General features: G+C 35.9%; 1 long non-coding RNA gene across 1 annotated transcript; it reads left to right on the forward strand.

Moving 5' to 3' along the window:
• Positions 1–404: 404 nt before the first annotated feature.
• LOC135460041 (uncharacterized) lies at positions 405–22842 on the forward strand. The gene is made up of 3 exons (XR_010443146.1): positions 405–423; positions 20467–20564; positions 22740–22842. It is a non-coding gene; the product is annotated as an uncharacterized LOC135460041 (long non-coding RNA).
• The last annotated feature ends 1732 nt before the right edge of the window (positions 22843–24574 follow it).

Raw genomic sequence — 24574 nt, forward strand, 5'->3', positions numbered from 1 at the left:
TCTTCTGACTTTTTGTTTTACTCTATATTTTATAGGTCTTCATTTGTATTTGATGTAGGTTTTGAACTTCAGATTTATGTCTCAACACCTCGCAACAAATTTTGTAAATATTCTGTGGGGGCTTGGTCCTGAAACATAAACACTTCTTCTTATTGAGGCACTGAAGTAAAACAGATCCCCTCATTTATTATGGGATATCCAGGAGGCTAAGGAGATTTTGATCTCTTTTTTTTCAGGAACATCTTCTTCAGTAAGAATAATGAAATGTCATCATGCTAAGGTGAATCATAATAAATGTTATGTCTTGGTTGACACTGAAAAATAAATCAAAGAAAGTTGTGAGAAATATTGGTGACTTTTTTTTCCACAGAGATTTGGACCAGCTCTATAAATTAAACAGTACGCGATGACAGCCTTGAGGCGGTAAGTAAACCATTCAGTAGATAATCTCCATAGTAACAAAAAAAAGTTTAACCATCTCAAACCAAAATAGCACATCTGGACCTGGCTGTGTCATATGGCAACAGGGAACATTATATTGTTGTCAAAAGTCACAGCACACAAGAAAATTGCACAGCTTAATCCTTGTTGGTAGAAATCAGTGAAGTACAAGCATTGTTTTGGGAGGACTCTGATCCTGTAAGAAATTATATATTTGCTCACCTTTATGCTGTGTAAGGATCCTGTTGTGATCCATCTGGTGTTTGCAAGTTAGCAGTAAAACCAGGCTCTCCCTTAATGAGTATGGAATCCAGTCCTGAGAATTCTTGCTCATGAGAGCAGTCCTAAATCATGAACAGAATGCATTTGTGTAATAACTGATTCACTGCATTCCTAATTAGCAGTATTTTATTTTAATTGTACTAAACTTCAGAGCTGAAGACCTATTTTACAAGACAAATACTTTAGTGCTAAAGATGGAATCATTTAATTGGTGTGGGTGCAGAAACTCAGAGATAATTACTGAACTGCTGAAGAGAATGCAAAATTTTCTTCAGTAAGGACAAGGCTGTATGTGACATCCATATCTCTCCCTGAGAACAAAAAGGAGCAGGGGCTCCACTTTTCATCTTGTTCAAGCTGCATAAACTTTGGGTCAAGCCATGCTAAACTAGTGCATAGCTGATGGTAGGAGACATCCACAGAGTGCTTTTTAGGAGCTGTGTGGGGTTCAATTGCTCTCTTATCAAAACCCTCATGTTTGGGTGTAAATTTTCCCCTTTCTAAGCCTGCAAGTAATCAGGGAAGGAAACAGGTATAACCTTCATTCTGTCTTTCGGTGAAATTGCCATTTTGCCAAGTGAAATGGCATGAGTGTATGTAGCAATTTGTGGGCATGGGCTATAGTAGAAATTGTGTCTCTGAACGAAACTGTTCCAGAGCTTGTGCTTCCTGAGACTTTTGCTGGTCTGGGGTGCTTAGGTATCTCCTATTGCTCAGGCCTAAGCCTGCCCTCAAAGGCACACTTTCAATCACAAAACTATGAAAAACTGTGTCACTGATCAGCTCTCTGGGACTCTGTGAGAGCTCTGCATCCAGTCTTGACATCCTGAAGGCAGTCAGCTCTGACAGACTTCCCTAATATGCTTTCAGCTCATCCTCATCCACACCTCAATTCATACAGTTAAAGCTACAACACCCAGGAGGTAGCCCTCAGTCTACTTTGTCAATTCAATCCTTTTCATCCATTGAAATGTGCCAGGAGAGCTAAAAAGGACCAATGTGTGTTCCTGAAGAAGAAGTAGAGAGATTTCTAGATTTATGCCTGTAACAGTAACGTACAGAGATTTTCACACAGCCTCCTTCCTCATGGTGCCACAGCATGGTTTATCTTTCTGTCCTTCTGTACAAACCTGTTCTTCCTAAGCTCTACCAGTTCACTTTTAGTACTGGGACAGGTCCCTGGACAGACCTAGCATTAGAAAGTCCCATGTATGGGGATGTCCATGTGTGAGTGGATTCTTCTTCCCTTGCTTAAAAAGGACAGAGCAAAGCCTCCCTGAGTAGTAACCTTTAAGAATAATTCAGATTTCTCTGAAGAAGAGTTTAGTTTGAAGGGAGAGTCATGTTTGTTTCCACTGAATGTACTGAAAATATTCCATAATCCTGACCTAAAAGAACAGCTGCAGTCACAAGCCAGGATTTGCAAAGTCTTGGTACAACAATGTAGGTGATAACAAATGATTTGACATAAATCCTTACAAGACAAAAAAGACATGCAGGATAGAGACAGGTTTATAAAGCTGGGTGATGAAGAAAGGTCAGTACCTCTAATCTAAATGCAACAATACTCATGTTGTATCACAAGAAACCTCCGAAGCAACCTATCCACAGTTGCAACCTATCCACACAGCTCAGTGAAAGCATGTACTTCACCATCTTCCCTTTAATGTTCCTTTTTGAAATCATTTGGTAGGGATATTTTGGATGGGATTCTGATCTGCATATGTTTACCTTTTAACACAAATGTTTCCATCATCTGTGCCCTCTCCCTTTGGCTGTGTGAGTGAGCTGGGCATTGTTTTTGACTGGAGTGGAGAGCATCTGGGTAATTAATTATTGCATTGCACAACAACTTCCTTTACAATTTAAGGTTGCCAATGCTTCAGCAGCTCTGAGATTCCAGCTGAGAATTTAACAATGTGTTGCTAAAAAGGGGGGTTAAATGTTGTTTACACATTACATTTCTGGACAAAGCAAATTTCACTTGCACCTGCCAATGGCCAACTGATAAATATACACTGGTAGAAGCTCAACAGCAGTGGGCCAGTGAATTAGATAAATACCACAAGGCACCATAAGCATTGAAGGCTAGTGTTTAATCAGCTCTCACACTCCAGTAAATAAAAACTCTTTTCTTAAAAAAGATTAAAAATAAATAAATCATCTTTGCAAGATAAAAAAAAATTAAATGCATATTCAAAGCACAAAATAAATTCCTCTCTGAGTCTATTGCAGTTATCTGCTAAGTTTCCTGCCTCTGAGATGTTAATCATGATTTAATCAAAATTTGTGGTCAATTTTTAAGTATAAAAGCATCTCATATGACTGGTTGCCAATTCTGAAGTCTAAAGGCCTTACTTTATATTGCTATAGTAGAACAGAAAATATAATCAAAGTTTGACCTTCAACTTTAATCCTATAAACAGAGAATTTGCTTACTTTACCTTGGAAACGGATGTGATTCATCACAGTAGCCCATAAATAACATGTCAAACTGTTAGACCGATCAATGAAAATAAGTTATTGAAAAATAATGTGATTGTAAAGTTTCTATGTAAACTAGCTTAGTGTTATTTTAAAATGAGGAGGGCTTTCAGATTGAGGTAAATATTTTTTTAAGGAGAATAGTTACTACGTAATAAATGCAGTAAACATTAAACATATTTGCCCTACACAAGATATTCTTTTTCACAAAAAGTACCTTAATGTAAATAAGCATTAAAGCTCCAGAGGAAGAATTGGGGTCCACTTAGATCAAGACTGCAAATGGCAGGTTACCTAAACTGTCTGTTGCTTATCACCATGCCTGAAACAAAAACAGAGGGTGAACTCTTGTCAACATGGGAGCCCACAGGAATGGTTCAGTCATGAAAAACCTGCATTTGAGACCTCAAAGCTGAAAGCCGAAGTTCATGTGGACTGGATGAATTAAGTCTCCACTATTTATTTGTGGGTATTGACTCTGAAGTCTGACAAGAGCAATTAAAATACAGGAATGTATCGAAGCTGCTGTTTTGTGGCTTATGTTTCCAGCAGGAATATCCAGAAAATGAATTATTTCACAAAAAAAAGTATATTTTTGGATGCAAAAGTCTACAAAAATTTTAAAATTCTTTGATGTAGTAGCACAGCACACATTTAAGCAATATGACTATATGGGGATATTGAAATGAACTGAATATCAAAATGAATAACCTAAATTTCCTTCATATGTATTAGCAAGTTTAACTGTTCAGGTAGCCAGAAAGTTATTTTACTGAACAGAGGGTTGAAGCTGATTAGTTTGCTGTGTCAGAACCAGACCTTGTCTGGCATTTAGATTTACCAGCTGAAGTTTGTTTGCACTCCTTGTGTCAGTAATAGTGGAGATAGGCAAGGTATTGTGATGCCAAAATATAAATAACATTTTTCATCCAACTTTATTACAAAGCATTTGTTTGTACATGATGGAGTCTTTCAATGTAAATAATTAATGTGTGGATAGATTGCCTTGCTGTACAACGAGACAGGGAGGTAATGGAGTTATACCTGCATGACAGGTATGTACCTTCCTTTTTACCTTTCATTGGTGCCATAAAAAGAATTGAAAAATTCTCTTTTTAACTTACACAGGAATCACTTTGCTGAGATCACACTGTAAATATATAAAGAATATAACATAAACAATGATAGTTTTGTGAATAATTTTCTGACAGAATAGCTCTTTAGTATTTTTTGCACAAATGTGACTTTGTGTTTTAATTTGTTGATATAAATGGAATATAGCTGCAGTCAAAAGCATTCTGGATTTCCATGATGACAGCCGGAACCCTCTCCTGGCCTTTCTCCTTGTCATTTACAGTTTATTTATTTACTTGAACCTCAGACCTGGTGGGAGGAAATGAGGAAATGTCAGGAATCCCACGTGGACTCAGCAAACCTCTGCCAATAAGAAGCAACTCCACAAACTGCTCGCTGGAAACTCTGCCCCCAGTGAAGCATCACCTTCCTCACCTTTCACAGTGCCTTACTCTGTGCACAGCCCCTGCATGCCTTGGTGCATAGCTGTGGCTCCTCCTGTGTGACAAGTGGGACCCTCAGAGCTGGAGGGGTCACTGGGGGCCCACTGAGAACAGGCTGCTGCTTTCAGAGGCGTCGTGTCCTGTCACAGTAGCAAAGCCAAGAGGACACCTCTGCTTGTGTACTCAGCATTACCAGAGTGCAGAAGAGCAGCTGCTGAGGTGTGAGCATGCAGGACCCCGAAGAGAAGAGCCCATCCTGAGTGACTCTTAGCTAAAATAGGAAACCAAAGGTGGCACAAGGGCAGAGCAGAGGAGCAGAGGGAGGGCGGGGGAACTGGGTGTTCCATATCTCTCTGAGCAGCTGCATTTCCACCCAAGCCCAACTGCCCTTTGTAGATTGAGAGGCTCCTGTGGGCTGTGACCCACTCCACGTGCAGAGGGAGGTTGCTGTGGCCCTGCACTGTGACATCTCCCACAGCCAGCTGCCCCACAGCCAGAGCAGCCCAGGGGAACAGGAGCTTGATTTCCATCATGCCCCATTAAGGGAATGTAGTGAAAGACTATTTTGAGGAGGTTGGAGTAATGATAATGAAAGAATTTTCAAACTGTTTGTGTATAACTTCCTGAAATGTGCAAGACAGAAAGAAAGAGAGCACAAAGGTGCCTTCTTGATGATTTAAAAAATGCTGTTGCCTTTCTCATCTGCCTGGGATCTACACTTCCAGCTTTCATGTCTTGGCTGTAAAATCAACTTAGTACTGCAGTCAGCATTTGCAGACATGCTTCAATATATTGTAATTGAAAGAACCTTTTAAAGAGTAATTTCCATAGACAACAAAGCTTACTTTCTATTTCCTTTTTATGGACTACTATTTTAGACAACTGAGTGTTAAAAATCATCGGTATGCTCACAAAACTTTTTAATGGGATCCCTTCATAACATGGCTTAAAGCAAACAGCTCATAATTCTCTATGTTCTGCTTTGATATTGTTTTTGATTTTACAGATTTTTATTTTGTGTTTGATGATTTATTTGTGGAGAGACTTCTGATAGGACTACTGCAGTATTAATTCTTCAGTCAATGCTGGACAGATTTAAGTAAATAAATTCCACTCAAGGTAGAGTGAAAATTTAAATTGATCAGCCTGGGAACAGAGGAGAGACTTCTTTAAAATGTTTTCATTTCCCAAAGGAACTCTTTTTTTAAAGGAAAGAATAGTGATGTCTAAACAACTTTTTGTTTTTGTGGTTACTATTCTTGTTTGATTAAAAGAAACATCTGTTTTAAGATGGAGTAGTAGTATCATGTCATTACTGCTTTCTCTTGCATCTTTCTCCTCTCACCCAAACATATGTTATGGGTCAGAAAACTTTTTTGTCATTTATAGTGATAATGCAACTAATTCACCCATGCATGCTGTGCTAGTCTCATAACACATGCCAGTTTATCTCACACATTACTCATCATGTTGTGGAAAAGAGAGCCTGAAATATCAGAAAGAAATTTGAAGAACATACGACTGTGGCTGAGCCAAGAGAAGTGGTGCTGGGGTTTATAGATGCTGTTAATACTACTGTAAGCAGTGCTATTGCTGGCAATCCTGACAGTTTAAAAAAAAAAGTCACTTACCCAGTTCCTTGTGCTGGGTTGAGCAACTCACTAAAAATAAATCATCCATTCCTTTCTACTGCCAAGAAATAGAGGAGAAATATAAGCGTTGTAGTTAGCAGAAAGGTTGACCTTAGAGATTCTGTTGCCCCAGAGCCGACGAGATTATAGGGAAGGGAGAGTTTATAGCAGAGATTTTAGAAACAAATGCTTTAGGATTTCATTCCACATTTGGGAAAAAAAAACCACTGAAAAACATTCAGTCCTTCGGGACATTTTTCATGACTTGTTTATCTTCCTCTATCAAGATTCAGTACTCATAAAATCTCATGCTGTGTTTGTATTGCTTTGTTGCAAGCTCTTATTATTTTGCAGCAACACTGAAAATAACTCATACTGGAGTAAGGTTGCTATTTGGCCATCTAATTTTTCACAAAAGGCAGCAAAAAATAGATATACTGCTCATAGGGCAGTGGGCAAGATTGCTGCTCATGCTGACTCCAAAAGACAAAGCAATTCATTGCCTTGTTTATAAAATCTAATCATTAATTGGTTTTTGTGTTATTTTTCAAGCACATTGTGAATGGAAAGTACAAAAACATCAAGCATCTATTGTTCTTTCATCAGAAGGATGACACAGGCGAAGTACTTTAATGGGCCTGCTAACAAAACTTCATGTATTTCTACCCTAAAAGTAAATTTCTGCTGTCTTTGAATGTACAATCTAGCTGTGACATACCACAGCACTGAGTAGATTCAATACAATTAAGTTTGGTTTGTTTTGGGTTTTTTTTTTCCCAGAAAGGAATTAATGAAATTATTTGCATCTTAAATTAGAACTAAATTTGTTTGGGAATTGACAATCAGTTTGGTACTTGGTAGCTTTCTCTGACCTATCTTAATATGTTTGCTAAAGGAAAATAAATACTTTATTTATATTGATGAATCTAAAGTGTGCATAACATACTCCATAAGTTTTAAAACCTCTCTAGAACTACAGCATGACAAGGCATCATTACACATATTCACATCATACTCATTGGTGGAAGAAAGGTCACACAGCCTATGGAATTTAACAATATGTTACATTCATCTTAAAATTCCTCAGTCTTCATCCAAGTTTTTGTCATGTTTCAAGCCTTCATTAATGTTACTGTTTTCTGGAAAGTTTGAATTCTTTTAGATGAAGCAGCAGTATTGGCCTTCAGTAATTTGTTTGATGGAAAATAATTCGAAAGTATATGAGAGGTAATAAATAAAACTTAACTTTCATTCCCTATTTCAGCTTTGCTGTGATGTATTTTTTGGAATAGATTTACATTTATGACTAAGGATAGTGTCATCAATAATTTATCCTTCAGCAAAATGCATTATATTATAAATTTAATCACACACCAGATCAGACTATACTAATTTTAAGACTCTGTCATTAAAAAAAAAAAAACTTTTTACTGAGAGAGATGCCATATTCATCTGTGAGAAGTGCCTTAGCACTCACCCTTAAAGTATTAAGCTATTTCAACAGGCCACTATCCAGATAAAATACCAAAGTAATTTTTGGTGTGCTGGAAAACATTTTAGAGTTTGTTCCTGTGATTCTGTTTTAATTGAAAGGTATATATATATAAAAATAAATTTTTTGTTCTATATCTCAGAATTTTCATTTATTTACGGTGTACATAAAGATATACCCTCTAAGACTTTGAAACTGTCTTGACAGATGGGAAAAAAGGACTTGAAATTAAAATAAACAAAACATTTTAAATAGAAAGAATGAGATAACTGAACAATTAGCAGGAAATAATTTTCATTATCTGTTAATTTTTTAAAAAAGTCTACCTGGTAGAGCTGTCACTATAATTTGTGAATGAAAACTTTTGAACTTTTAAATTTTAATATACATTTTGCATGTGAAAATATTTTAAATTTCATTTCATGTTTTTAAAATGATGAAAAGAAAAGAAAATATAACAATTTGTTCCCTTTTCTCTCTCCCATAGCAAAGGATTCCCATAAATATTTTTGTTTTTCTAGAGTTTTAAGCATCAACGATGACAGGAGATAAATATGTCCCTCTCAATCAATTCTTTAATTGTTTCTCCACTTATAGGAAGAAACAATACACTGATGGCAATACAGAAAAAATTAATATAGGCACTCTAGCTATAAGTGAATCTTGTGGAACAACACTTTAATTTGATGTTGTAGTTAATGAAATACCCCACTATTCCTTCTGCAGAAGCCATCTTGCAGATCTCTGAGTTCCTTAGCAATTAAAACAATCAACAAAACAATTGCAAACTAAAAATAATTCAGTACTTTTGCTCTTCGATGCTGTGATAAAATTACATTTATGACTAATTCAATTTTCATATTTCCTTTCATCATGCCAGGTGACAGGCATTTTTGAGTGATTTATTTTGCATAAATGCCAGTCAGCCTTGCAGTAATTATCCATATGAAAATCTTTGTTCACCCGTTTTAGAAAATGTAAAACCGCTTCTTCTGCAGTGGAGAACTTGTCTTGTTTATAGACTGCTATCATGGGAATTTTTGTCACTGCCATGATTTACTTGGAACTGCAGCTTAATCATGCTTGTATCATGATCATTGCTTGGCAGTTGTGTGGTTGTATGTATATTCCAGATCTGTTTCCTATGTAATTCATTACCAAGCTGAAGACAATCAACAATTGCTTACTGTAGTGCAGCTTCAAAAGCTTAACTGATTGATTTTTTTTCTATCCTTACATATATTATAAATGATTAAGTAAAGGATATTTCCTCTGAGTTAGAGCAAGCTATTTTCCAAGAAAATCCTTTCTGTGGTGAGTGATTGTAGTGCATTCAAAGCAAGAATGTGTCAGTCTTCCTCATGAATGTTTGGTGCTACTGTAATATAAAAGAGAATTTCTGTATTACTGTAATATAAACCAAAATTTCATACTATTCTTGTTCTATTTTCTGTGAGATTTATCTTGAAACAGTTATCAGATCTGATCATGTTCTATTGATATTGTTTATGTGTTGTCAGTGATCTCTTAGTTGCATTTCATTTTTGACAAGGATATTGACATTGCAAGCCTAAATACTTTACCACTAAATTTTAACATTCTTTGTAACCATATAGAAAGAACTCCAACCCTACTATATAGACCCACAAAAGCCAGAGAGGAGAAATGAATTGTCAGTAGGAAGATCAAGAATATATCTGAATTTGGAGGTGAAAGAGAAACTTCTGAGGCTTTATGAGCTACAGACCCTCTTCTAGCAAAAGACTACTGAGACAAAGCAGTTTGTTCTCATTTCTGCCTTCTTTTCAAAAAAAGTCCACACTTAATGAAATCTCTCCCTGTTACTGTTCCTGACCAAGCGAGAACATAGTATAAAGGACAAGGAGAGAGCACTGACTGACAGCAGCAGATGGGAATCAGTCCAAAAGAAATATCTTACTATTTTTGCATACAAATACTATCTCTGTGTGGTTTGTGCCTGGGAAAAGCAACCTCTCTTTCTTTTTAAGCTACTTTTTTTTTTTTTTCCTAAAAGAATTAAGGTTTTTTTCAGAAGGACAATGGGACTTTCCTCCTGTCTCAATGTGTTGGTGTTCAATAACTGTCCTGGTATCTATGAAGGGCAGCATGATTTCTGCTGTCATGGTTTAATCCAAGCTGACAACACACAGCCACACATCCATGCTCTCACAACAAATGGGGAGGAGAATCAAGAAGAGCAAACCTGAGAGAACTCATAGGTGGAGATATGGACATTTTAATAGGGAAGCAAAAGCTGTGAACACATGCAGAGCAAAGCAAGGGATTCATTCACTGCTTCCCATGGGCAGGGAGGTGTCAGCCATCCTCAGGGCAGCAGGGCCTCATCATGTGTAACAGTGGTCCCGGTGATTGTCCCATCCTTTCTCCTCCTTCCTTCAGCTTTCTGTACTAAGCAGGACATCTCATGGAACACCGTGTCCCTGTGGCCAGCTGGGTCAGCTATCCTCACTGTGTCCTCATTTCCCCATCCTACTCAATGGTGGGAGGAGATAAGGAACAGGTGGCCTTGACTCTGTCTAAGACCTGCTTAGCAATAACAAAATCATCCCAATATGTTCAGCACATTCCAACACCAAAAACATGGCTCGGTACAAGCTAATACAGAAAAAATTAATTCTAAGGAAAAAATTGCTTTTGTCCTTAATTCCTATTTTGTTGATGTCTCTTCAACTGGCAGCAATATTTCAGAGCTAATTTAGGAACATCCAAAACCAAAACTCAACTTTTGGTCTTCTGTTTTGATGGATGTCTTCTATTCAATATCTATTGAACATACTAAATCCACTCTAATTCCATTAACCAGAGTAAGTCTCCCTTAGGAGAGAAGTGGATGTAGTACTCTGAATTGTGGGGTGTTATTCCAGAAATAATGTAGCTTGTGACAGATCTGATCTACTCCTTCAAGGCATGGCCTTGTGTACTTTTCTGAACCATGGGATCAAGACCTTCATCATGTGCTGATTGTTGGGGGCCTATATGTCCTCCACTCCAATCTCTCTTAGGAAAGAATTGCCAGCTGAGTTTTCATGTTAAATTGCAGCTGACATGTGCTGCAGTTGTTTGTTACTTGATTGTGATTGGCTTCCAGAGCAGTTTCCAACACTTAAAGTAAAATTTTTAATTTTCATCCCTGAACTTCTAATTTATTCAAGATATTAAGTAAATTTGAAAATTTTCCTGTATATTTCTTTCTGATTCTGAGAAAAACACACTAAAAAATTTAATGAATTCTCCACTTGCCCTGAAGTGGAAAGCCAATAACAATACATTATACATTTAAAAAGCATTTCATTAAAGTTAACTTCAGAATATACTACTAGTTATAGATCATTTAATTGTTACGTATTAGCATAAGATATGTTTAACATTCTTTTCAAGCTTTCATATTCTTGAAATTTATTATGTCAATCGTAAGCTGCTATGACATCACAAGATGAATTCAAAGCAATGATTGCTTTAGTATTTAAAATGCTTGGAGTGTACCAATTATTCAGACTGCTAAGTGAAAGTAAAAATGTCATCTTAGCTCTCTATAATCCCATAATGTTTAAAGGTTCATGAATTACACATAGACCAGAGAGGAGAGAAGTTAGTTTGAGTAAAAGACATTTTCTCTGCAAAATATGCTGAAACCAGATCCTTTAAAATATTCTAGTGATTAATCAGAGTGATTTAAAACACTTGATTACTTAAGTCCTTGTGCTTGAATTTACTTTCAGCATAAAGCTTTTCTTATTTATTATGAACTGTAAGTAAATAGTGTGTGTAATGCTTTATAGATATTCATCTGAAAAATGTATGGGATACGGGATTTGTATTTTCCTGCTATTTAAACCAAGCTGAGAAATGCAGACACAAAAAGCATGTGTCTGAGTCTCAAAATTTATTTTGTTTGTTTTCAAATGCTGTGTCATCATGCTACTTCTGAAGATCTTAGCCAAATATTGAGGTCCTTCAGAAGTAAGGTTACTGGTACCAGGTAATGGAAGTAGACGAAAACAGTCTTGAGACTAAACTCAGTCCTGGAAACTGCTGCAGAAAAACATTACTATAGGCTGATAATGGAAGAAGAAGAAAACAAGCTTGAGACTAGACTCAGTTCAAGAAACTGCTGCAGAAAAACATTACTATAGGCTGATAAAGAACCAGGAGGCCAAGTGGTACATTCATAGAGTCACAGAATCATTTAGATTGAAAAAGACCTCTGAAGTCATCTAACCCAATTGTTGACCTAAACTGCCAAGGTCAACATTAAACCATGTCATGACATGCCACATCTACATATCTTTTAAATACCCTTAGGGATGGTGACTCAACCACTCCTTTGGGCAGCCTGTTAAAATTTCCATGAAGAAATTTCCACTAGCATCCTGCCTGAATCTCCTCTGGCTCAACTTGTTTTCTGAGAGAAGAGACTGAACTCCCCCCACCCCTTCACCCCCCCACCCCCCCAATTGCAATCCCTTTTCAGCTAGTTCTAGAGAAATAGAAGTTCTCTCTCGATATACCTTTTCTCCTGGCTTAACACTCACAGCTTTCTTACTCACAGCACTTGTGCCCCAGACCCTGCCCCAGCTCCATTGCCCTTCTCTGGACTCTCTCCAGCCCCTCAGGGCCTTTCCTGCAGTGAGGGCCCAGCCCTGGGCACAGCACTGGAGGTGCGGCCTCAGCAGGGCCCAGCACAGGGGGACAATCCCTGCCCTGGCCCTGCTGGCCATAGCATTGCTGATCCAGGCCAGGATGCCATTGGCCTTCTTGGCCCCCTGGGCACAGCCTGGCTCATGTTCAGCTGCTGTCACCAGCACCCTCAGCTCCTTTCCAGCCACTCTGCCCCAGCCTGTGGAGCTGCCTGGGGTTGTTGTGACCCAAGGGCAGGGCCTGGCACTGGGCCTTGTTGAACCTCACTCCACTGGCCTCAGCCATGACCCAGCCTGCCCAGATCCCTCTGCAGGGACTTCCTGCCCTCCAGCAGATCAACACTCTCACCCAGTGAGTGGTGTCACCTGCAAACTGACTGAGGGTGCACTTGATGCCCTCATCCAGTTCATCAGCAAAGACATTAAACAGGACTGTCCCCAGTACAGAGCCCAGCAGAGACCCACTGGTGGCTGGCCACCAACTGGATTTATCTGCATTCACCACTCTCTGGGCCTGGCCATCCATTGAGTTTTTAACCAAATGAAAATGGCATCTGTCCAAGACATGAGTAGGCTGTTTCTCCAGGAAAATGCCGTGTAAACATTTTTTGGAAGCTTAACAAATGTCCAGGCAGACATTATTCATAGCCTCTTCCTCGTAAACTGAGTTGATCAGTCTGTCATAGAGGGAGATCATGCTAGCCAAGCAGGACTTGCCTTTCATAAACTCATCTGGCTGGGCCTGATCCCCTGGGTGTGCTGCATGTGTCATTTGATGGCACTTGAGATGACCTCTCCCCAGCCTTGCTGCAGTACCAGGGTCAGAATGACAGGCCTGCAGTTCTCTTGATTCTCCTTCCTGTCCTTCTTGTGGGTGGGTCACATTTGCCAACCTCTGGTCAACTGAAGCTCCCCAGTGAACCAGAACTGCTGATAAATGATGGGAAGAGGCTCAGTGAGAACTTCCATCAGCTCCCTCAGTACCCATGAGAGGATCTCATCTGGCCCCAAAGATCTCTGTGTGTCTAGGTGGTGTAGGAGATCGCAGACTGTGTAGTCTTGGATTATGGAACTTCATTTGCTCCCTGTCCCTGACTTCCAGCTTAGGGGGCCTAGTACTCAAAACCCAGTTGGTTTTACTATGGAAAAGTGAGGTAAAGTAGACATTTTCTCTGTGTTTTCTTCATCCTTTTTCACTGTTTCCCCCATGTCCAATAAACAGGGATTCAATTAAAAGGAATTTTTCCAAAATTCCTTTTAAAGCAACAAAGGGGAAGGATTGGTACTTTGTTCTTTTATACTCTCCCTTTTAACAATGTGGGATAAGTATTATTAAGCTTGTATTTGTGGTGACAGGAATAAAAAACATTCAGTATTAAACTATCTATTTAAATAGTCAGAAAAAGTTCAGGACCAATTTTCACATTCACTTATAGCTCATATATAGTTTTAAGAATGAAGTCAGTCCCTTCCCCTGCGTGGGTTTGAAAATACTTTCATCTTCATGCCTACCTTTGTAGTGTTTTCTGTCGGAAATTCTAGATTAACTTTTTTACTTGGTAATGTTACTTGGTAATGAGCATTTCATACAGGGAGCTGCCAACCCAAGTAGTTGAAGGAAAAGATAAAACTTCTGTTTTGCAGTTTTGCAACACTTCTGGAGAGCTCTACAGAAGCAGCATAACTCGAAGTGAATTCAACAATCTCTCTGTCTGGATATAAAAAGTAGGGTCTAACTCAATTACAGCTAAAATAACCTATGCATTGGATGTATCAGGTATGCAAACTTTAATCTGTGAAGGTTTGATTTAGTTTCTCTTCAGATGTATGGGTAGTATGGTGACAGATCTGGTTGAGCTTAGAAATCCTTAATGAGTGTAATGCATTTGTGCACTGTTTGCATTTGTATTTCTATATCTCAGAATAAAAATTCCATCATGAAAGAATCACACTGTCTTTTATTATGAAGGATTATTAATTTTTCTTAAAAATCTTATCTGGTTACAGTAAATTGTTCTGGGTCTCAGAAAGAATTTCACATTTTTATCTGAAAAGTCTTTTCTGGCAAAATGTTGAAGAAGCATTAGTGGCAAGAGTGACTAGCTTGTAGAGGCTCTGGTTTGAGAAATTTTGAGATATAAGTAACTGCAATGCATTCACTGATGATATGTAAAGTATTGTGATGCACCTGGTCTTTAATTCTTTCATAACCTCAGCAAAATTGAAAATTTTGTTGGGAGCTATGCATTGAATGTGATTAAGGGCCAAGAAATATTATTGTTCTATTCCGTGTGGACTTCCAAATGTCTTTAAAATAACATCGATGATGTTATGACATCCAGACTTATAATACAAATAATAAAGATTATACCTACTATTTCCTAGGTAAATATTCATAGTTTTCAGGTGAAAAGGTACCACTCTCCAAGTAATTTCATTGACCAACAAGATTTCGTTCTCCTTTAATTCATACTATCAAGGTTATTGGTTGGTGATGATTTTTGAATACTTTTGATGGTTTCCAAGTTCAACTCTATTTCCTCAGGCATATTCTGAATCTTCTTTGAAGAAGGAACAGGAGGCTATGAGAAGGAGAATCTTTTCCCAGGCTATGAGTCACACTAAGATCATTGTCTTCTTTCATTCAAGGTCAGAAATCAGTGTGACTTTTGGTAAGATAGATGGTTTTATAAAGATTTGACTGTATAAAAGAATAAATTTTTTGCTGTTCAAATCTCTCTGCTGCTGATTATCATAATTAAAAATGCAATTCAACTATCCAGAATTATTTGCTTATTGATTTTCTTAAAATACCTTTCCAAAATCTTATGAAAAATTAAAATCTCAGTTAAATTTTAAAATGCACTTGTCTTGGTTTACAATGCTTTATACTATATTAAGCTCTTATAAAAATGTTCAATTCATTCATGTTGTGAACCAGAGCCTACACTTAGTATTTCTCTTTGAAGTTATTCATTAAAGACTGGAATCTTAGATAGCTACATTATTTTCAGTAGGCCTTATTAGCTTTAGGTGATGTTACTGACTGATGATGATATAAAAATAGGAGACGTTACTGACTGATGATGATATAAAACTTACCTGTGTTGCCAGCACATCTGTGATGTATACTAGGAAGACAGATTTATCATATTCTTACAATCTATGAGGTGTAAAAGAAATGCTCAAAAGTATCACTATACAAGGACATTACATAATTTATAAGTTTGCGAAGTAGTGACAAGAAGAACCAGAAAAAAGGGACAAATTTCAGTTTCTTGGTGTAGAGCTGCATCCAAGATTTTTCAGAAGATAGGTGAGAGTTTTTTCCATGTACACTGTCAATGAAATGCATATTGGAAAGAAGACAATTGTACTATCTGATTCTGATCTAATAACTCATGTGGACAAAGGGAAAGGTTTTGCAGCTGACTTCACTGCATTTTTATTGCAGAAGTTGCCGTCTGATCAGATTAGGGTTTTATTATATAAATAGTTGGAATTACAAATATTTTCAAAAGTTTTCTCTTGGTCAGCTCCATAGATGTTTCCATAAGCATTGCATAATATGTTACTAAGAAAACTGAAAAAATTAGAAAATTTAGAAAATATTTAAAACATGATGGTGAATATTTCTTCTGAGTTTAAGTAACAGTTAACAGTATAATGATCAACTAGTGAAAGATAGAGTAAGCTTTAAGAAAACTGCAACCACATGAAAACTTTCTAAGAAAAAAGTTTGGACAGCATAATTTACTGACTAAATAAAAGCTGAACAGAGAAGTCTGTACTGAGTAGAGAAAGAAAGTCTACTGGATTTCAGGAATACAAATTAAACATTATGACTATGTTTTTTTCAAATGAATAGGTAAGAAGCATTAATTAAACTGTTTAAAAATAAATTAGAAACACATGCAGACATGCTGTCTCTCCCTGGAGGGAGGTAGATGGAATAACAAGTGTCTGCCACCTTGAATTTGCCAACAAATCCATACAATAGGCAGAAATAAGCTCCACATTTTATTTTACTGCTCAGTGATTTAATGTTTTATAATTCAATTCTTTGTCTTTTGCTGGACTTCTTCAATAACAAGGATGCTGTATTCCACAGTGCCTCTTTTTTCCAGCTAAAATACATATTAAAAAAGAAGCATCAGATTAGCTTCAAAGATTAGGCATGTAAGAAACATAATGACATCAAAAACTGAAATATATCGAAACACAATGAGTTAATAGAATGGCTACTTTCTGCCTTCAAGCAGAGCTGTAAAAAGTGAAACAAATCTGTGTGCAGTTCCTGTGCAAATCATAATCAATATCTTTAATTTTTAAAGTGTACTTAGGTTTTTGGGGTGATCATTTGTTGTTGACATTTTGTCTGTTTTAGCATGAGTAAATAAAAGGACATTGTTCTTGATGAGGTGCTTCCTGCTGGCTATGGAAACAATTTTGCTGTACTAAGTTGCTAGAAAATTTAGTAGGTGCAAGAATAATGAAACCATATTGATGCACACCTAAAGCACCAAGTTAGATTTGCTCATATCTTTGGCTGTCAGTAGACTTGAAGTTTAATCTAATTCTTATTCTGAGGTGATTATTGGTATCCCAAAGTATTATATAAAACAATGTATTTAATTCATTGAAAAGATAAGTTAAAAAAACCAAACCAAATACCAGCAATAGCATAGTATAATAGTGTGTTTCTCCTCTCTTAGGAGGCAGAAAATTTATATTAACCAACATGGAAGCTGAGTTTAAGTCTTCATGTAAACGCAAGGGGAAAGCACATAAAATTTTTTCTTTTAGGACAGAAGGTGAATTAACCATGACTTCAAGTCCCAAGTATTTATGGGGATGAGTGGAAGGACACACAGTTCAGAGGATTTTTCTGAATATTTTGTTTTGTTTTATTCATGGAATTTAAATCAAGTATTTTCCACTGCAGCTGTGTGAATCTCACTAGTATTTATATTGACCTTTTAATTGTTATAAAATCATGTATTTTGGTACAATTATCATTAACTTGCAAGCAATAACCTTTTACATGTTTAAAGTGGTTGCAGTTCTTGTTATTATAGACCACTTTCAATGCTGTTCATTTGGTATGCTGTGTTTTTAACACAAATGTAATCCACTCTGCATTTTCCATTTAAAATGCATAAGGCAAAGTGCATCATAACAGGATGTAACTACTTATTAATCAAATTAGCACAACACTTCAAAGGCCCTGGCTTTTTACTAGGCTACTGTTAGACCACAATTCATGATGGAAAGCAACAGTATAATGAAAGGCTTGGCAAGGGAGCTGTTTATTTTCTTTCCAGAAAGATATATTGTGGGTTAATTTTCATGATGGGAAAAAATGTGGAGGAAAAGTAACAGTAAGCATTAAGCTAAAGCACAATAAATGGAATTTAAAATACTACTGTGGGTTTGCTATTGACAAGCATAAATGTAGTAATTAGTTGATGACACAACAGAGCTCAAACGACCTATTGTTTAATTATTCAAACTTCATGATCCAAACAAAGAAATGTCAGATTATTCAATATTCACGTTGTGAAACAGGAACAGCTGGGAGGGTTCTTCCCTCATCATACATTTGACTTACTACGTAAATATAAAGCCCTTCAGATAATTCTTTTTAACTACTGTTTCTCAACAATTTGAAGTAGATACTACCTATTTTTGGTTTAGGATCATTTTAAATTTTGTTTCAGAATATGAAATAAGATGCTGTGTCATACTGACTTCTGCATGGAATAGTCATAATTTAGGAAACCCAGTGTAAAATACTTACAGTGTACTGAAGAAAAGCACACAGCAATTTCAAAGAAACAGTGTCTACATTGCTCTCTTTGCAATGTAATGTAACGGCTTATTATGAAATGTAAAATGATTCTCCTGCTTGAATGTATATTCTAACATCATTAGAGTTCCAGATAAAATTAAAATTATTTGTGCTAAATTTTGGAATGAATTTTAAATTTCTTCATATGTATTTGTCCCATTAACCCATTTCCATTTTCTTCATTTATGTTTTTGGGCTGCAGGGTAGTTTGAAATTCAGTCATCCACTCTTTTGTTACTCATTTATTTATGCAAAATTTTATGCACGCAAGCTATTAATGTTGTTTTCTAATTCAGTATGTAGTCATTACACCCACTGCTATTTTCTATTTATTCCCAGTAAATAAAGAAAATAATACTCCATCCTCTAATTTATGTTTTTTACAACATATAAGAAGTCTTTATGGCCATATCTCTGTTTTCGTTATTGAAGTGCATTAATAATAACAAAGTCTGTATGAGCACCTTTTTGGAGATGCTGAAAATGACTGAAATTTGTCCTATGGAAACCTGCTTTGACATACTTGATTTGACATGCACACAGGCTCTTGCTAGAGAAAATCACTGAGGAAATGTTATTTTAAGTTATGATGGTAATGCTTCCAAAAGGAAGATTGAAGCTGACAGGATAAGTCTTTAGGAACCTTTCAATTACAAAAGAATGCAGTCAGTGCAAATTCAGAAACTGTTCAGAGATTAAAAGTATTAAAAAGGGAATCTACCTCTAAGAGTGCATACATTCCTTTTATGTGACATCTATACAGGAGACACAGTACCTATATGAGAATTTTTAAAATGATAACAGAAAGTTGTATTAGTTATCCTTCTATAGTGAATCTGAGTATTAGGTAACACAGATTTCAAATTATATTGGAATCATCTTTTTCTTAATAGCCAATTTAAGTTATTTTTTGAAGAGGAAACTTAGTATTTAAATATATCTTCTGCAATTTGCTAAACAAAAAGTAAAAACCTACTGAACTGGAACACTAAATCAACTACATTAGTAGTCCTTAATGTTTCATGGTTTAATGTGATATTTTTAGTGCTTATAATTTTGGGATATTTTGGTTAGCTTATTTTTGTTTTCTGCTTGGGAGAAGATAGATTACTGACAAAGATACTACACACATTGACAAAGATGATTGCAGTCACATAAAAAGTAGCTGTTGTTATTGACTGTAAAAGGAGAACTGTGCACACACACACACATGCAAATATTTCCTTTGACTATAAAAATGTCAACAATTCAAATCACTCCACGAGACTTCGTTGTACCTGAAGAGCTGCTGTCCAGAAATTTGATACACACTTATTGGAGTATTTACATTTAGTTCTGACTCTGGGATGTATTGTATAAGAAATACTTTCATCTGAAAATTTCCAGCTAACTTTTAGTTTCAGTTTTAGCTTAACCTTACTGGTTAAGTTACTTTTTTGTGTCATGTCCCCCACAATGGCTTCACAGAAACTGCCTATGTATTGTCTAACAGTGTCGTGTTTTCATTGTGAATGGCCACGATCAAATATGAGGATAAATTTTTATCTTAATCATGAAAAACTCTCACAGAGATGGCTGGATAGAAATGCTCACTTAAAGAAAGAGAAATTTTAGATGAGAGGACCTATAATGTGATTTAGCTATCTCTTTGCACCATTCTCTGTAGTAAAGTATTCCCATGTTCCCTCTAGATGAGATTTAGACCACAAATCACATCTCTAAAGAGTCTTTTTCATACCTGACAGACCTTGAAACATGAGAATATATCTTTTTTCTCAGTTTTCTTTTTCTTTTACTTCTAGGTTGAATTTTAGAATAACATCAAATTGATATTTCTTATCAAAATAGGAAGAGGATAATTTTTTTTCTGTTGCAAACTGTGAATATTATTTAAAAACATAAGATTACGCTGTCATAACTTGCAGGACATCTTGATGTGTTCAGTATAACAATCCTACAAGAAAGAAAAAGTAATTCTGAATATTTGGCTTCTTTCTAAAAAATTTCTTTACTAGAAGTCCAGTGAAATTTTAGGTAAATAAAGTGTTTATGGGAAAATAAATGCAGTACTTTGTAATTTCTGCCATAGAGAAATTCAGCACTGGTTTCTGAAATGGGAACAGAGGAATCAAATGTCTGTACCTCTCTCAAGGAGAAGGGGACTATCCAGTCACTGCTTCACAAAAGGTAAAAGACATGTTTGTATGGAGAACACACGTATTAAAATTTATCTAGGAAATCAGCTTGCCTGAGTTGGGTTTTTAGAGCACTGAATTTCCTCCTACACCAACACCACAAGGACTGACAACATCAAATCAGGGAACTGGTCTATACATGAGGGTGCAGAACAATTTCAGCAGTGCTTGCTGTTCTGGTAGGAAAGAATACTGTTTTTAAAACTGTTTGTCTCTCATATCACTATTTAGGCAGTATAGATCAGAAAACTGAAGGTACAGCACCTCAGGGAGAATTATATCACTTTAGCAGAAGGTAGAAACATTTAAAAATCAATTTAAAAGGAGGGGAACAGTGCTGGTAGTGAACAGAGTGCTTTTTATAGGAAAGACCACCCGGTGGTGAGAAAAACACTATTGTATTTTATTTATATAATTTTCCTTCAGAAATATATCTAGAAGATCTCTTCCAAAACCAAGAAGTAGAATATGTGGTGAGAATTCAGATATCTCTTCAAGAAAAGCTCTCATCCAGGAAAAGTGTTTTTTAGATTCTTCAATTGAAATTTTTAAACTTTTGAAATTCTTACTGAATCATGACAATTTTCTCATCATATTTATTTTCATTTCCCTCTTGGTTAGTTTAATTCCTCTCTGAAATTATAGTCTTGGGTAAAATTCTTCTGCCTTTATTTATATATAAAATTAAAGCATCCTATGTTTCAAAGATATTTATTTTTCATTTCATTGTAGGATAAAAGCAAATAATCTCACCCCATCTCACAGGAAATTTTCCAAACACATACATCTAGCTTGCGTTACATGTTAGGTGCACATATATTTGGTTTATTTATTACATTTATTGTTCTTTTTTAAAATAGCTCAAAAATTTAAATTATTAAATTAATAATAGAGGAGCCATCAGGACTTTAAAAAAATCTTTACTTAGGGTATACCACATGTATGCAGGAAATTGCACTATTTATTTTTCACTACAAACCACTCAATTTCAAGTATTAGAGATAGAGTTAAGAATAAATAAACGAATTTAAAATAAAATTCCTCATGCCACTGAAGTTTTCTTACCCTAGGCTTGGAATTATCTCAGATGCCGGACAGCTACCCTTCAAGTATTCATACAATTTGCCATGTAGAAGCAGCATACTTGCCCAATTCTTCTTCAATCTTTCGGCTTGTAGACCTCCATAAAATCAAGCCAAATCTAATGGTTATGTTCCTAAATAAACAAAGAGTTGACATCCAACTACTTTTTTAGTATGTACTATTTTTAAGAATATCTGCTCAAGATCTAAACTGAGAAGGATCAAGCCAAGATTCATTTCCAAACATTAACTCACATTTCTGTGTCAACTTTTCAACACTTTAATCATGCTAAAACTTTATGAAGCTTAATCTAAACCTGTAACTATATCAAATTCTCTTGCTAGCATATGCGATTTTTACTTCTTCTTTAGCTAATTATTCAGAATGCGAGATTTTTTTGTATGTGCTTGCGTAAAAGTGTGTTAACATCTCTTCACCCTAAATATGTCAAAATGGGACTTCTTCTATTAAATTTATAGATTTTACAATGGAATCATCTGTCCTTTATACATGTCTTCTCAAATCTGTGTATGGTATGAAAGTATGAAGGATATCCATTAAAACGGAGCATACAGTTTTTTAGAGTTTGGTGAATGCAGAGAAAACGCTACTATTATAGCCATTTTGACACTTTGAGGTTCACTGAGCAGCAAATGTTGTTTTCTTCTGTTTTGTGGTGGCTGAAAAGAAAATACTGATTTACTTGCTCTGCATGTGAACTTTTAGTCATAAAATGAACAGAAGATGAAATATAGTCAGGTACTGAAACCTTTGTTCAACAAAGTCAAAAAGGCTTTTTAAAAGAATTGTTTTGCTAATATTTTTCAGTAAAACAAAGTATTCTTTCAGTGAAGAAATTTGTCTGTTTAAAACTTTAGTAGGGCTTTTGGCATCAAAGTTTTCTATTTTCAAATGGTATCAAAATGCCTATTTTCACAAATATTTTACTATTTTTAAAATGGTATCAAAGCTATTGCAAATGATGCTAGGACATCCAATAATTATAATGTTTTTCTTTTAGCCCTAGCTGAATCTAATGTTTATCTTTTGATATCTCCCTGTTGTTTTTTTTCTTCCAACCAAGACATGTTGCCATCCATATGTGGAAGCCAGTTGCTGGCCCTGAAGATTTACTAATGTGAATGCTGTTCTCTTCATTGTTCTCCCCTGGGCTGTGATATGACAGGTACCTGAGGTTGGATCCGTCTCATGTCTGGCAGCAAGCTTTGAAAAAATTCCCTGTGCACTTTCCCTGCTTTATTCACACTATATAATGAGATGTTTGCTACTTCTTTCTTGCTTTCAGTCCTGGTAGAGCAGGAGGGTACTGGCAATATAACTAGAAGCCCTGCTTGTGAGATTTCAAACCCAACTCCCAGATCAGAATGCTTAGATAATATCTGGTGTCCATCTAAAATGAAATTAATCTCCTAAAGTTTTGGTTAGTTTTGATTATTGTGAGTACATATGTGCCGTTGTCAGTTAATATCCTACTTAGGTAAAGTTTACTTAATAGAAAAAAGCTCTAATTATATACAGCTGTATACCAGTAACATTTTTGTAGAGCGCTTTTTGCATACAGGAAGATATAAATTAAATGAACAAGACATGACCTAAGACAATACATAACTCTTTCCTTAGTTCCAAAAATGCATTTATTGATTTTGTTTTCACATGGTCAGAATAATAGAAACATTTGTCAGCTGCATCCTTCAGCACTCAGCCCATGCAGAGCTATTAAAAGTTACCCTTATAGATCCCACCACAAATAAAATGCTGTTGCAGTACATACTATTATGTCCTTTCTTCAGGTATACAAATAAATATAGTCTTCACAGAGTAGTATTAGCTGTGTTAGAATACTTCAGTTGCCATTGGTACCAATAGGCATGATAATACTTTTGGGATGAATTATGTATTAATTGTTTTGTTGAAAAATGGAGATGAACTTTATTTATGGCTGGATTTCTCTAAAAGGGTTACAAGGGTTGCTCTTCTATTGTGCTCACCAGGTTTTCAAATCAATATTTATACATTTTCTGCAATGCTAATGCAACCCTATCCATTTGTTAAAATAAACAATAAAACCTGACCTATTTACAGTGCTCTATATATGTTACACCATCTACTCTATAAACATCACTGTAAAGAATTAACACTCTGGTTTCAGTGGTGTAACTTATCAAATATGCAATCTGAAAATCCAACATCCTGTTGTATGGTGCTATCATGTATGTAGCTCTCTGAAGTGACGTGGAGGACTGTATGAGAATGGGATGCAGGACTACACAAGTTAATTGCTCTCCATCAAAATTTGGAAACTTATTGGAAAATTGAAAATCCAGACTTAGGTTCAAGGATCAGGCCACTTTCTCTGCTATGTCCAGAAAAAGTAGCCCTTTTGAATCCAAATTTATACCTTCTGAAGATATAATTGATGTCTTTGAGAATATATCTCCATTCTAAATTGCTAGATTTCTTAATACTCTTCCCATCACTCCTCAACTTTGACCCTGTAGAATCACTACCTACTGAAAGGAGAGGGGCTTTTAGCCTACATGGCTCATTCATCTTTAAATCTTTTCTTCGATCTTCTTTCCTTTTTAAAACCAGGAGTGCTGACAACTGCACTGAGTGTTAGCTGAGTGAGTAGCCTTAATTTATCTTATTAGAATCTGAGCCCCAACCACCAACCTCATTTCACCTCAGACCCTTTCCCCACATTTATTAAAAATGACTTATGTTCTTCTCAGATAATTTGCATAGAAAAGATATGTCAAGTGCTTAAGTGCGACGGATCCTGAATTCAATAAACCCGTATCAAAATTTTCACTATCTCATAACATTAAACATTAATTTTACATATATAATGAGAAAAGTCCTTATATTATAAATAAGAACTCCAAGTAGCTATATTAA

The sequence above is a fragment of the Zonotrichia leucophrys genome, chromosome Z, assembly GCF_028769735.1.
Source record: "Zonotrichia leucophrys gambelii isolate GWCS_2022_RI chromosome Z, RI_Zleu_2.0, whole genome shotgun sequence".
Lineage (NCBI taxonomy): Eukaryota > Metazoa > Chordata > Aves > Passeriformes > Passerellidae > Zonotrichia > Zonotrichia leucophrys.